The 13,399-nt window shown below is 45.5% G+C and overlaps 1 pseudogene; it reads right to left on the bottom strand.

Moving 5' to 3' along the window:
• Positions 1 to 3,196: 3,196 nt before the first annotated feature.
• Positions 3,197 to 13,141, bottom strand: LOC140523648 (gastricsin-like; annotated as a pseudogene).
• Between the last annotated feature and the right edge of the window lie 258 nt (positions 13,142 to 13,399).

Here is a 13,399-nt window from a genome sequence, read left to right as displayed (position 1 = left end):
CTGTCTGTCTGTCTGTCTGTCTGTCTGTCTGTCTGTCTGTCTGTCTGTCTATCTATCTATCTATCTATCTATCTATCTATCTATCTATCTATCTATCTATCTATCTTCAGTTTCTTCACAACCTTACCACAAAGACCTCGGGTATTAGCCATGGATGATCCATGGAAGGATCATTGAATTATGTATTTTAAAGTTGAAAGAGAGTTTAGTTATAACCTAATCCAATCCCTTCACTCAACGGATTAAGAAACTGAGGCCCAGTTTCTTCGGCCCTAGGAGCAGAAGTCATATTGGAATGTTGGTCTTCTGATTGCAAATGTCATTGTCGTTGTCTCTCCACTACAGAAGAAAGAGGAGGATGGAGACCCTGCCGGAAAAGTAATCACCATGACAGTCCAAAGAGAACAAAAAATTTGGTTCAATCTTGTATTTCTTGGTGATGGAGATGCTAAAAAAAAGACACTATATTTGAAAAAAAATTCATTGGCAAATTTGGAAAACGTTATATGGCATCATGAGTGTTAAGGTCCAAATTCTCCTGTTCCATATGATCAGAGGTGATAATAAATTTAAGATATGGAACACAGCTTGTCACTAGAAATCTGATGGTCCAAGAGACAGTAATTCTTCCCAAGATCAAGGAGCCATTATAATGCATAATGTACTGCTGATAGTTATTCACCACAGTGGTTTAACTGGCATCCACATCTGATACGAATATATGGAAACATCCTATTGTATTGTGTGGTAACACAGTAGCTATTAAAGACAAAACAGCCCAAGTCCCTCGTGTTCCATAACAAGCCCATTTCCACTACTATCACTTTTCATTCAACAATGACACCTTGGACAAGCCCTTCTTTAGTCTTCAAGAAAATGTATTGGGAATCCTAATTTGGAGTTGGTTGCCATGCCTGTTCTCTGACAGCACTTCCAGAGGTTGTCATGGATCCTGCATTGGCAGCACAGTCTGACTGCTCAGACAAATGGGATGGAAGTGAGAGCCTATGGGAAAATGAAGCTGAAGGCCAGAGCCTGAGATTCAGGTTTATAGGGAACTGCCTTGTGATGATACTGGTGTAGAGTGCTCCCTTCTATTTTCTATCTGAGCAGAACAGATCCTTGGGATGCCAAGTAAATGAATGACCTTAAGACTAAAAGCAGCAGTTTAGACGTGGTTTTAACAAGGGGCCTATGGAGTGTTCCAAGAGCACTGCACCTCTGGGATGAGGACGTGCTGAGCTCTATTCAGCTTTGGTGTTCACTTTTCATCCAACTCTCACCTGTGGCTCCAAGAAGGTATAGCATGAGCAGCCGCCACACCCTGTAAACCATCTGGGCAGAGAGAATAAATCAGGTTGGGGGTAACTGACAGGCTGGGCTCGAATCTGTGGGTGAGTTAGGAGAATGTTTACCTCAAGCATGTGAAGGCTTCCCTTGGGGGAATGGGTAGATGAGAACCATTTGTTCCTATGGCCAAGAAGGAGGGGGAAGCAGGCACTGTGCTGCACTTAGAGCTGGGTCAAAGTCATTCATTGCCTCCTGGACCAGCAGCAGTCATCTTGACTTTTGTGCTGTCATTGACTCAGGAAGACAGTGAGGCTGAAAACTTTGAGCAATTCTACCTCACTTAAATCCAATTCACCAAGAAGTCAAGAAGCCACCAGGGATGGCATTGGTCCTCTTCAAAACAGGACAAACAACAACAAGCAGTTTAAACTATATAATTAATATTTTGCACCTCATTATTTAACAGTTTGGGATACAGTTACTTACCCCTTGAGTTGCAGATCTAAGATTGAGTCTGTCCAGTCACAAAGTTCAGGGACAATGTTCTGTTTATTACTCTGATACTCATTCCTTCTTCATTGTGAGTTCTTAACCTGGGGTTTAAGCCTTTTTTAAAAATTGGATGACTATATTTTAACATAATTGGCTTCCTTGGTAATGCTATGGACTTTATTTTAGGCTGGTATTCTGCAAATAGGTTCATAGGTTTCACCAGACTGCCTGAAGGGTCTATGGTTCAGAAAATGTTAAGAATTCTGGACAGACAAGAATAAGGTTGTGTTGAAAATACCTAAAAAAAGAAAGAAATTTCCTTAGAATTTTGCTCTAGGATCAGACCATAATTATCCAAAACAGACAAACTAATGCAGTTGAGGTCAAGTCTCTACAAAAAAATTTGGTTCATATGAGCCCAGAGCCTTAGGGAAGGGGGAATGGGAAGTTAATATTTTTTATAACAATGCCTGATTGTCAACCTTGTTATGATGCTTAGACTAACAGTTGTGATGTGCTGGAGGGCAGAACCTTCCACTAGGAGAGAGGGAGAAATAAGAAGACTGAGATCTGGATCCTACACTTGGGAGGTCGTGGTAAAATAGAGTAGATATGCTCATAGTCCTTGTCCATGAAGACCTCCTTAGTTGTGGAAATATTCCAGACAAAGAAAGGAGACTTGGCCTCTGTACTTGGGATGAAAGCGACTTGGATTATTTTAAAAAGGTAAACACATTCTAAGATGTAGGAGGCACAGATTAGAAAATGGGAATATAAGGAGTTAGTTGGGGGATCCAACTCTGATGGAACAGGGTACACAGTGGAAATATAAAGAACTAAGGAGGCAGTGTGGCACACAGGTAAGTGTGGAGCCCAGGAGTGATCACTAGAAATACTATTTGAGGAGACCCAGTGCCTGGCACATAGAGTAGGCATTCAATAAATTCTTGTTAATTGATTGGTTGATATACATTCCAGAACAAACACTTTGAGCTGACTAAAATAGTAGAGCATGAAGGATAAAGCAGTCCCAATTGGACACTTCACTTCAACCCTAAAAAGAATATTTGGAAGCCAGAATGATCCACTGATCAGGAATGATCTTCCCTCCCATACCATCTCATAAAACTCAGACTTCACATAACATTTTCTTCAAAGCTTCTGCAATGGATTTATCATGTGGTTACCAATGCTGGTATTTTTTTCTCCCTACAAGACTGTGAGCTCAGTAACAACTGGGAGCTTGCCATGTATAACCTCTGGAGGCACCATCTCCAACACCTAGTACATGGTTTCCCAGGCAGTAGAAGCTTGATACAGGTTGAATGAAAGAACAAATGCATGAAGCGTTAGAATAATTTTTATTTATAGACTCCCAGGCCACACAATGAAGATCCAGAATCCATCAGGAGAGACAAAAAGGGAGGTAGGAAGACACGAAGGGTTGAAGACAATCCCAAGAGGCAGGGAGTTAAAACAAGGTTGGAAGAAGAACTTAGGCCAGGTTGGCAAAGCCCACCCTGTTGTTGGCAAGGTCAAAGACAGAGTAGTAGCTCCTCAGGAAAACATCCCCAAGGATCCAGAGGGGCTCGCCACTCTCAGAACTCAGGTAAGTGGTCATCATCCCCACCTCACAGTAGGTGCTGTCACCCTGGAAGGGAGAAGAAGAGGAGTCCATTAACCATGAAGGTCCACTTCTTCTAGGAAGCTGGCCTTTATTCTGGAAATGGGATTCACTGAGAAGGAGTTATTTGCCTGAGGCTTCAGCGTCTTTTTCTGGGCAAGGAAAGTTCTAAATCTTCTCTAGAAAGGCTTCAGTGATCACCCCATCTCATCAGGACCTGAGCCTCCCTTGGATTAATCCTGCCACTAAGGAGATGGGAAAGTAGGGGCAGGGAATGAACACTCATTGCTTAGTATCATTGTTCATTCTCTTTGTTTAACCTCTTTTGCAGTTTTATTGGAAAATCCAGAAGAGCCCAAATTATGTTTTCTCTCTGTCCATAACCCCTCAACAGATACACTTGCATATACACTGTGCTTTAGTACCATACCGAGCACATTATTTAGGAATTGTTATTGAGTGACTGATTAGCAATATCACACGAGCTACATTGGACTTCATAGCACAGGGCCTGTCACATAGTTAGCATTCAGCAGAAGTTTTATTTATCATCTGTGTCGATCTTTCTATGTCCCTACTTATCTATCTACCTATCTACTTTTGCTCTCTGCCCCTAACGTCCTCCAAGAGAATTTCCAAAATAGAGTGCAAGAGTCAAGTTGGGAAAGTTGCCCTGAAGGGACTAATCCAGGATCTAGAGAGGACTAAGTATTGACCTGTAACCATCCCTCTCTGCCAGTGACCCCAATTCTAGGACCTGCACAGTGGAACAGGCTGCCCTATGAGACACTGAGCTCCCCATCCCTGAGAGTATTCAAGCTGATGTGGAAGACTACCTCATGGAGATGTTGTAGCTGAGATGACTCTTTTGTGTGGGAGTTGGGTCAGATTACCACTGATACCCCTTCCAATACTGAGAGTCTAGTATTCTATCACATCACATCCTGGAAGAGCCATATCCCAGGGGTGCGTCTGTTTCCCCCAGCCCCCTAACCCTGTGTTCTTTCATCCTTTTTATCCCAAGGAACATGGAGGACAGGGAGCAAGGTATAACTGAGGGTGTGATCTTGTCCCTCCTCTCACCTACAGCTCAATTTTTCACCTCCCTCCCAAGAAGAAGAATAGTTGATCTCTCCTTTACCCTCCCTGCTCACAGGGACCACTCCTGAGAAGGCAAGAATGCCTAGTAGAGGAATGAAGGGGACCTACCTCAAGGATGTAGGCAGAGGGAGGAAGGGGGAAGTCCACACCATTGATGGTGAAGGTGAGTGTAGGCAGGCTGTCGATATTGCTGCAACTGACCAAGTACTGGAGGACAGAGACACAGGAAGAAGATGTCTATGGTGGCAGGTACTTAAGAGCTCTACCCTCTCATGAGTCTCCAGAGCTTCTAGAATATGTTCAGGATAGAGTCTCCGTGGCCCAGTTTCTAGATCCCATGATTCAGCCTCTCCATACCAGTCCTGCCCCAGATCACTAACCAAAGGACTCCTAACTCTGATATCCTCATAAACGGAGATATGGGTCAGAGCTGCAGGGTTTTGAAGGGAGCCAGTAAAAATGATGGTAGTACATTAAGGTTTACAGAGTGCTTTCCTCCTAGCAACCTAGTGAAATACCAAGCCCAAGTATAATTATCCCCATTTTGTAGGTGAGGAAACTGAGTCTTAGAGAGGATCCCTTACAATTCCATCTTCATCCTCCTCAGCTCCAATGTACTGCATTAGGTCAGAGAACATATCCTGGGGAATAGTGAGGAGGGAAGTGCCAGTGTCCACAATAGCTTGGCAACCATCAGAGCACCAGCCAGTAGACTCACCACCAATGGAGAACCTAAAATAAGACAGTCGCTGATTAGAGACAGGTCTTGGTCGTATTTGCTCCCCTCTCCTGCATTCCAGTATCTTTCCGCCATATCACACTCAATTTGTCATTTGCTGACAAAATTCCACTCCTCTCATTTCAGAGAAAATCCAGGTTGAGGAATTCCCAGCTTGGGTCATCTTCGTAGTCCCCAAGCCAAAGCATTTCAATCTACTGGGTTTCTTCCCTCCTCCTGAAGACAACATTTGAGACAATGGAATGTATCTTACTTCAGTCCCCTTCCCAGATAAGAGGCATGGGTCCCACACCTCCATTCTCCTTACTCATCTTTCTTATTTATGAACCCATCATAGAGCTGGTCCCTCTACGCTTGATATTATCCTTTTTTTGTAATACCTATTCCATATAAAGACTCAGGATATCAACCCATGTTAGCCATGACTTTTCTCCCTAGACGTTGGCTCACTTCCCTTTGGCCCTCATTTTTCCACACTGAAGGAATAATCTTCAGTAATACATCCATTCTGAGTCCCTCTCTCCCCTCCCTACCACACCTCACATACCCACTAATGCCAATCTGCCAGTAAGCTTCCTCAGTGACAGGGGTCCAGTTTATGTCTCCAGTGTACAGACTGGTGTCCACTCCTCCAAAAGTGACTTCACCTCCATTGTCAGAATTCTCATCCCTGAGGACACAGGAAAAATGTTGGCTTTGGGAAATAGGCAGGGACAGGCAAGGGAAAAAGTATCCTTCCCTTTCCCTACTTCCTGCCACAACAGTTCTTACTCAGCCCACAGGTCTTTATTACTCATCAGGAACTGCTCCCCTACTGCTCTACTTCCCACATGAAGGAGACACAGACCAGCCAAAGGCCTTCCTAGCAACCAGAGTCAAGTGGTAAGTGAGCCTTGGAACTGAGACCTGTGAGTTCATCCTAGGGTAGTAGGAAGATAGAGTTCTTAGGCCTCAGAATCTCTGGAGGAGCAGCATGGCAGAGTGGATAGAGAGGTGGTCTCCCAGGGTCAGGAAGCTGGGATCCTAGACCCACCACTGTCTAGAATGGCTGAGTGAAGTTTACCAAGTCACTTACTTTCTCATTGCAATTTCGAAGCCTATGAATTGCATTGAAGCAGCTAGGTAGCACTGTAGGGGATAGAGTGCTGAAATTGAAGTTAGGAAGTCTCATCTTCCTGAGTTCAAAACCAGCCTCAGATGTGCCCCTAAGCAAGTCAATTCACCCTCTTTGTCGTAGTTTTCTTATTTTTAAAATGAGCTGGAGAAGGAAATGGCAACCCACTCCAGTATCTGGCCAGAAAAAATCTGAAATGAGGTCACAAAGAGTCAGACACAATTGAACAACCACAAAAATAACTTTCACTGCTAGAGAGCTTCTCTCTGGAAACTGCCTTTAATCAATGAAATCTCAGGTCCCCTCTCTTTCTCTATCCAGTTGCTTTATCTCTGATGGAAGATGGGATTAGACAACCTCCAAGATCCTTTCCAGTCCTAAACTGATGATAAAAACAGTGCTCTCTGTAGTGTCTCCTGGCTCTCTATCCCTCAGAGTCTGTGATTCCAGACTGGGAAAAGAGGAAGCACTATGACTGAAAAGCTCAGCCTGGCCTTCCACAGCTTCCCCAACCTCCCTTTTCAACACAAGTCCCACTGCTCCCGAAAGGCACCAGACTTGCCAGTCAGGTCAGTCTCCTCACTGTTCTACTCACCTACTGTAAGCCTATCAAGTCAATCCAGGTACTACCCCCTCTCCATCAACTAATCCCCAGTCAGCCTCTTGATGGAAGGGACCACCTCTTAGCTTCCCTCTCTGACTCAGCCCCATCCCCATTCCACCTTCATGGCAGCTAATCAATAAATACAAATGAATTCACTCATTTACCCATTGACAGGGGAGAGAAAAGGAAAGAGCCACAGTGAAGTGACTCTTAACCTTTTCTGGGTATGTCACAGACCCCTTTGGAGGTCTGGTGAAGCCTGTGACACCTACAAAAGAATCATATTTTCAAATGCATAAAATAAAATTCATAAGATTACCAAAGAAACTGATTATATTGAAAAACAGCTGAAATATATATATAATATACAAATATATATATATGTGCAAGTGTCCATATGTGTGTGTTTGTATATGTATGTATAGATATTCATAAAGCCCAGGTTTAAAAGTTCTGCCATAGAGAATTTCATGCCCTGGAATCAGGAGACAAGACAGGGTCAGGAGGAGGATGAGGGAACAGAGGAAGAAGTAAGCCAAGTCACCTACCCACTAAGGTAGAAGGCAAAGACAGCCTCATTCAGCAGGTCCTCCTGCAGGAAGCCCTGCATGACAGTGGTTGCCCCACCAGCACTGATGGCAGGATAGGCCAGGCCCAGGATCCCATCAAAATTGGAATACTCAAAGTCAGTGCCAGGCTCAGTCTCGCTCAGGCCAAACTCTTGCTTGGTGATGGAGATGTCCTGGATCTGTGGGAGTCGGGGAGAAGTCCATCAGGAAGGACTGGCTCAGAACAGCTTTTCCCCCAGGCCTACAGATGAGCTTAGTCTCCCCACCTAAGTGAAGCAAATGAGGAGAGGGTCATGGCCCACCCAAGCTCTGTCTTGATGTAACTCTTGTACTGGGGAGGGGTTTGAGGAGCAAAGGCTATGGGGACTTGGGACCATCTCTGCATGGAGCAGCATGATACATAGCTCTGATCCTCCTCCCCACATGCCCCATGGTCCTTAAGGCTCCTGAAGCCACACTAAGCTCACTACAGAATGAAGAAGAAAAGCCAGGGAATCAGAAGTTCTTTTCATCTATGACCAGTCTTTCCACAAACATGAAGAGAACCCAAGAGCTCAGCCTGCTGCCTCTGGCATCTGGACTCCCACATGTCCCTGGTCCCAGGTATCCAAGTTCTGCATCTGGAACAGAGCCCCCAGTGGGCACTGAGTGTCTACTCATTCACTCCCCTTAATCACATCTTCCCCATAACCACTCACTGTCACAGTGTCATAGCCAAAGACTCCAGTCAGGCTCCCTGATCCATACTCAATAGAGAAGGTCTGGTCACTGCTGGTGAAGGTGGAAGAGTCACTGGGATTGAACTGGGTATGAGTGGCTGTTCATACAAAAAGAGGATGTCAGTAGATACCAATAACTCTGGATTTCATCACCCCATTTCCCACTTCTCTGCATGGTAGTGCAATGGAAAGGGCATTCATGGCATCAGAAGATTTGGGTTCAAGTCTCATCTGTGATGCTCAGGAGCCACATGACTCTGGGAAAGTCATATAACCTTTTAAAGCCTCAGTTTCCTCATCTATAAAATGGTGATAATAATATCTGTACTTCTCATCTTATGTAGTGGCTATAAGGCTGTCAGCAGCTAAAGCTTGATATCATGGGGCTCATCATTATTAACATTCTCCCTCTCTCTGATGGCCCTTCTATGGGATCACCTATTCACCTCCAGCCCTCAGCCTGGGACAGTGAAGGGCTGACCTAGTGGAGGAGAGGGGCAGGTCTCTCAGGTGTTGGGATTTAAAGAAGACTGCCACAGATTTTTCCCTTTCGTGTCTGTTCTTTGCTAAGTGAAATTCTCATGTTTTATCCTTGAAGAGTGCCCTTTATTCTTCTCTCCATTTAACCTCTCAGGTCTTTCTGAGCTCTAACTCCAAGGATCCAAATCCATCTTCGGGACACAGTTCAAGTGTTGATTCCCTGAGCACTCCTAGCCCACTTGGTGCTCCCCTTCCACCAAACTCCTCCAGTGCTGACTGTTGCTACCTCCCAATCTGACACATAATGACATCCTGTCTTAGGGAGGAGGGGAGGGCAACTCCTACCTGTGGTTCTGTGGCTCTGTCGCCCTCACAGGGTGAAAGTTGCCTGAAATTTAGTCTTGTAAATAGAGCACTTAGCAGAGTGCCTAGCACATAGCAGTCACTTAATTCATCCTAGCTGACCCACTGATTGAGAGTTTTAAAGAGCTGCCCTGGGATAGCAAGGACAAATTGCTGTTGGTCACTTAATCAGAAAGGAGAAGAAGCAGAATTTGAATCCAGGCTGTCAGAGATTTACCGAGAAGGCTTGGGAAGTGAGGTGACTTAAGATTTGATCCACAAACACCTCACCTGGTGGGGGATAGCAGTTTCCACCTATTTATCTCCTCCATCCCCTCTCAGCTGCCATCATGCCTGACCACACCTTCCAATCCCTCTGAACTGTTTTTTTTAATACAATGTCCTGTTTCTGCCCAATGTACGGATATACTGTGGCCCAAACCCAAGGATATTCATCAGACCTAGAACAACTCTATGCATGTCCTGTCTACCTAGGAAGATGGCAGAGCCAAGACCAAATCTTACAGTTCCTTTGCATTCTCCCATGCTGTAGGTACAGAGTAGGTCCATTATAAGAATATGGAGGTTGGAGTGGAATAGAATAGGATAAATGTGCTTCTGCTTGGCTCTGCTTTGGGTGTCCTATGTGATTGAAAACACTGCTAGTCCATTCTGACCCTGAAGTTCACCCAGCAGTCCTTCCTTGCCTCCTTTGAGGAAGGTGCCCTATTTTCTGCATGACTACTTTTCCCCTCCCTTTCTTTCCCAGCCACACCAGGGTACTCACTGCAGGCCTCGCTCTGGCAGTAGACGGAGCTCACCCACAGGTTGGAGGAGCCAGTGTCAAAGAGGACCAGGAAGTTCTGGGCTGGGGTCCCAATGCTGATCTCCCCATAGTAGGACACCTAGGGAGGAAGGCTGGGTAAGCATACTGCAGAAACCCATCCTGTGCCTGACACGTAGTAATGGCTTGAGGAATGCTAATTGTCCTGCACACTCACATCATCCCCTGCCCACCTGAGGTCTAGCAGCATCTAGCAAGACTGGGCTGTGGGCCCAAGTCCCTTCCATCATTTCAATCTGCCTCCTTCTTCAGTAGCCAGCCATGGAGTCACAGAAACTCAGGGACAGAAGGTCCTTCAGGGACCATCCAATCCAACCTATGCCTGAAAGAGGCTTTCTATAAAGTACCAGACACATGGTCATCTAGCCTTGGCTTAAGCAGCTTTGAGGAGGGGAATTGATTGGCTCAGGGGGCATTTTTAGATTGCTTGAATGACAGCTTGAGTTCTTCCAACCCAAGTTTGAGACTACATTTCTCCCTATTCAATTTCATCATATTCAATTTCTTCAAGTGCTCTAGCCTCCCAAGGTCTCTGTGGCTCCTGATACTGTCATCCAACCTGTTCCTTGGCTATTCTCACTGATCTTTGTGCCACCTGTGAATGCATTAATATGGTGGGTCCCATCCTGAGTCTCAGCATAGTCACCCCTATTAAAATTGCATGTCCCTCCAGGCTAGAATTTTTTCCCTCTCTGTCAAAGTGGGATCTTCCTGAGGGTGGACAGCATGGCATGTCCCCTTTTTTCTGTCATCCAGGATCCTCCCCCCAGGACATGCTCATCTTAGCTGACTGGTACACTGTGAGCTGTGCATCCCAAGACCCCAGGAGAGCTGAGTCAGCCTTCAGCCTGAAGAGAGAGAAGATGCTGACTCACATCCATATAATTAGTGAGGGGCTCATAGCCAACAGCAAACTTGTTGAAGTACTTGGTGGCAGGGTCCTGTTTGTGGGTCTTCAAGTAGTCATGCAGTACCCCCTTCTCCTTCATCACCTGCTTCATGGACTTGAACCTCTTCAGAGGGACCCTGAGAGGGGGCAGGAGGAGGTGCTGTTAGTGCCACTGTCCCAGAACTCACTTCCTCCGCGACTCAACCAATCCCACCCACAGTCCAGAAGCAAAGGCTCCCCAGACCAGGGGCACAAGAGCTCAGGGACAGGAGGTAGACCTCCCTCCTACCTTTGGCTGTCTCTGACACCTAGTCTCCTTCAGACCCAGGTTGTCATCAGTGATGTTTTCCTTTTCTCACTTCAGCTACCATCTTTGACAGAAGACCTTCCAAGATGGCCTTTAGCAGGTAGTATGCTATTTCCTTAGTCGAAGGTCCTTTATGTTGACTTTTCATGTTGTTCAGGCTTCTCAGCCAACTCTCCATGACCCCATTTGGTGTTTTCTTGGCAAAGCTACTGGAGTGTTTTGTCATTTCTTCTCCAGTTCATTTTACAGATGAGGAAACTGAGGCAAATGTGGCAAATATCATGCCCAGAAAAAACCAGCTACTATGTAAGTGAGGCCAGATTTGAACTCATGAACAGGAATCTTCCTGACTTCAAGCCTGGCACTCTATATCCACTGCAGTGCCACCTAGCTGCCTCTTTGTATACTTTTTCTTTTTACTTCTTTTTTCTATTTTTTCTCTGCAGGGGTTCTATTTCTCTCTACCTTACTTCTATCCCTCAGCCAGCTAGAAGACATGGTAGAAAGAGCTCAAGATCTAAAATTAGGAAGACGTGAGTTCAAATGTTCCTCAGACACTAGCTATTTGACCTTGGACAAATCAATTCACCTCTGTCTGCTGCAGTGAACTCATTTGTAAAATGGGAATTATGATGTAACTTCTCTCTCAAGCCCGAAGGTGGAGGACTCTCTTCTTATTGGTGGAGATCAATGGACTGCCCTGAGTGAAGGGGAAGGTTGGAGTTGGCAAGTGATGAGACAGCTCTAATCTTTCCTTTTGGGACTCTCCAAGCAAGAGCCCCCCTTGACATCCTCTTTGGGCCTCTTTAGGGCCAGTCCTATTTAGGATTCTTGGTGCACGAGTCTTCTTTAGGGCTCTTCAAGGTTGCTTTAGGTTCTTCAAGGTTGCTTGAATTGCTTTAGGTGCTTCTGACTTCCAGTTTTAAGAGAGAAGATGGAAGAGGCCAACCCTTTCCTGGGTGGGGATGGCAAGGATGAGCCTAGGGGCATTAGTTCAGTCCTTTCCTATGGTCAGTTACCCATGGTCCATTTCTTTGAGATCCCTCTTTGCCTTTCAGAAATCTTGGAGCTACTGACTTACTTGATGATCACACAATGACTTACCTTTCCTCTTCCTCCTCCATCTTTCCTAGCATCATAGGCTCACAGACCTGAGGCTGGTAGGGACTTCAGAGGTCCTCTCACTCAAGTCCTTCATTTTGACCCACAGAAAACTAACATCCAGGGAGCTTAAGAGGCTTGCCCAAAGTCACCTGGGTAATGAGGGATAGATCCAGGATCTGAATCCTGTTGCTCTAACTGCAAAGTCAAGGCTTTGATATTTTTCCCAAAATGTCATTTCAGTCTCATCTAACTCATTTGGTAGCCAAGGGAGCAGAAAGATGGTTCAGTGGATAGAGAGGAAATACACTGAATCAGGAAGGCCTGTATGCAAATCCTACCTCTGATACATACTAGCTATGAGGCCCTGAGTAACTCGCTTAACTTCTCTGTGCCTCAGTGTTCCTAATGTATAAAAGGGGGATGAAAATAATAATACTTATTTGCTGGAGTTGATGTAAGGATCATATGAGTTAACATATGTAAAAAGGAAATGGGGAAGTGAGGAGGATAGGAATAAGCATTTCTGTGGTACACACTATGTGCCAGGCACTGTGCTAAATACTTTACAAGTATTACAAGCATTTTGCGAATCTTTAGGCACTATACAATGCTAACCATCATCATCATCATCATCCTCATCACTATTATCATAAGGAAACTGAGGCCCAGGGAGATTAATTCACTTGTACATTATACTACAGGTAATGACCTGCAGAGCCTGGATTCCAACCCAGTTATTCTGACTCCCAGTCAGGGCTCTTCCTAGTACACTGTGGTTCCTCCTGTCTTCTCTCCCCTGTGCCCTGTTCCCTGCCATCATTTTTCTCCAAGCCTGCCCCCTGCCCCAGCCTCAGGACTTACCTGATGATCTTCTCTGCCTCTGCAAAATGAAGGCAGACAAGGGCAATGATCAGCCACTTCATCATGGTTGCTTCCTCTTCAAGCAGCTCCTACAGACACCACCTGCTGAGGTCCTCTCTGAGCTGAAGGAAGCACTGGGGCCTCCCATATATATACCCCCAGAGGGTGGTATCTGCCCTCCTCCCCACTTCCCCCTGCCAGCCTCAGTCAACAGAATAATCAGTTGGCATAAATGGCAGGTCAGGGGCCAAAGGGGTCTGAGCTTCTGATCCAGAGCTTGGCAGCTTCATCTGCTCTTAAGTACCCAGAGCCTCTTGGTC

Source organism: Notamacropus eugenii, chromosome 2 (genome assembly GCF_028372415.1).
Source record: "Notamacropus eugenii isolate mMacEug1 chromosome 2, mMacEug1.pri_v2, whole genome shotgun sequence".
Taxonomy (NCBI): domain Eukaryota; kingdom Metazoa; phylum Chordata; class Mammalia; order Diprotodontia; family Macropodidae; genus Notamacropus; species Notamacropus eugenii.
Note: the sequence above shows the minus strand (reverse complement) of the source record. Positions and strands in the feature narration are given on the sequence as shown.